Below are 1,688 nucleotides of genomic sequence, written 5' to 3' on the forward strand. Positions count from 1 at the left end.
TGCTCTGGTTGCCAACTGCTGCAAAGGGACTTGCTGCTCTGCCATATCAGTGTGCAGCATTATCCAAGATGCTTATCTGCACAGTATCCTCCCCAGAGAGCCAGAGCTGAGAGCCACCTAAGTCACATCACCTCAGAGAGCAGCGCACACACAGTGCCAAGGGACAGAAACGACGTTGTCTCTGTTCAGGGGGAATGAGACCTGTCATAAGGATTCTCACAAACAATGTACAGCATGGGGAAACCCCCTTGGAGATAGTCCCAGTATCAGAGGGTGGGGCCTATCCTAGAGCACCTTCCTTCTACCAGACCAAGTTTCCTCCCACTGAATTAGCTCACTCCCTGAGGTAATTCTGTCTGAGCTCTCTCAAGGAATCCAGGGAAGCAATTTCCAGCAGTTTCATTTTAAGCCTTCTTAACATATCAAAACAAAACAAAAAACCCTCACCAACTCTTCTCATACAGTCTGTGCCGACCAAGGAGTCCCTTCCCCAAGCCTGTCCCTCATGCCAGTAACTCTCGTAACCAACATTTCCTGGCTCGTACTTCCGAGCCTCAGCAATAAAGGACTCCACGCAGTCTCCCGTCTGTCTGTCTGGTTTCTGGTGCAATTCCTCTTTGCAGTAGCTCCAGCAGCAGTCCAACGGGCTCGCAGCCCCTGGCCCCTTCGCTTCCTGGAGGGTGTTGTAGTCCTTTCTGCCATTTCCTGTTGCTTTTTTTTTTTTTAAATATGGATCAGCTAATTACGTTCCAGCTGTTTCTCAGGTGCAGTGGGCAGGGCTAATCGGCCAGCTAGCCCCAGGCCTCTGACCCTAGAGGAATGGCATCTCTTACACCTTCACACCTTGCTTAATGCAAACACAGACAGAGGTTTGTTTGAAGACACAGTTCATCGGGCTCCTTGCACATCGTTACCAACAGTCTCCCAGGTTCAGGTGCCAACCACTTTCTCCAGGGAGCTTCTGTCCAACGCAGAGCCTTTGTGGATCATTTTCCACATGCTCAGGTTCATACAGGAGCAGAACACGCTGACTCTCACCTCTTTCCCATTGGGTGAAGATAAGAGGTGCAGCACAGGGCTCTCTCTGAAAGGTGTGGTAGGCAACCATAGGCAGTGCCATCAGTACAGCGTTCACAAGGAAGCCAACCAAACTACCCTCCACCAGCAGAGCTGGCTGGAAAATTTCTGTTTCACGAAACATTTTGAAGTGAGATCATGGCACTGCAAGAGGGTAGTGGGAAACACCTGGTCTCCCTATACACCAGCTGTCCCAAGCTGATGGAGAAGTTCTTTCTTCGCTGTGAAGTTGAGAACAGCCTCCAGACCATCTGAAACACCTTGATGCCCCCCGACCCTGCCTAGTGGAGATGGGTGCAGGAGAGGATCTGGCCCACACTGTGTAATACAGAAACTAAGAGTTAACAAACTCATATGTACTGATGTTAAAAATGTTATTTGAAGCTATAACATGCACCATCCTCTTGCCCAGCTCACTATGTTCAAGTGTCAATAGCTAAGCTATTGTGCTTTTTTAAACGAGAAGCAGCTGGTAGTTCAAATACAGAGAAACACAGGCACCCACCCCAAAGACTAAATTGAGGGATGCTGCTCCAGTTAAAGAATTTTCCCAACAATTCCAAACCGACACTGTCACTCCAGAGCAACACGTGACAGACAGCGACAAAGGG

This window comes from Gopherus flavomarginatus, chromosome 5 (assembly GCF_025201925.1).
Source record: "Gopherus flavomarginatus isolate rGopFla2 chromosome 5, rGopFla2.mat.asm, whole genome shotgun sequence".
NCBI classification, from domain to species: domain Eukaryota; kingdom Metazoa; phylum Chordata; order Testudines; family Testudinidae; genus Gopherus; species Gopherus flavomarginatus.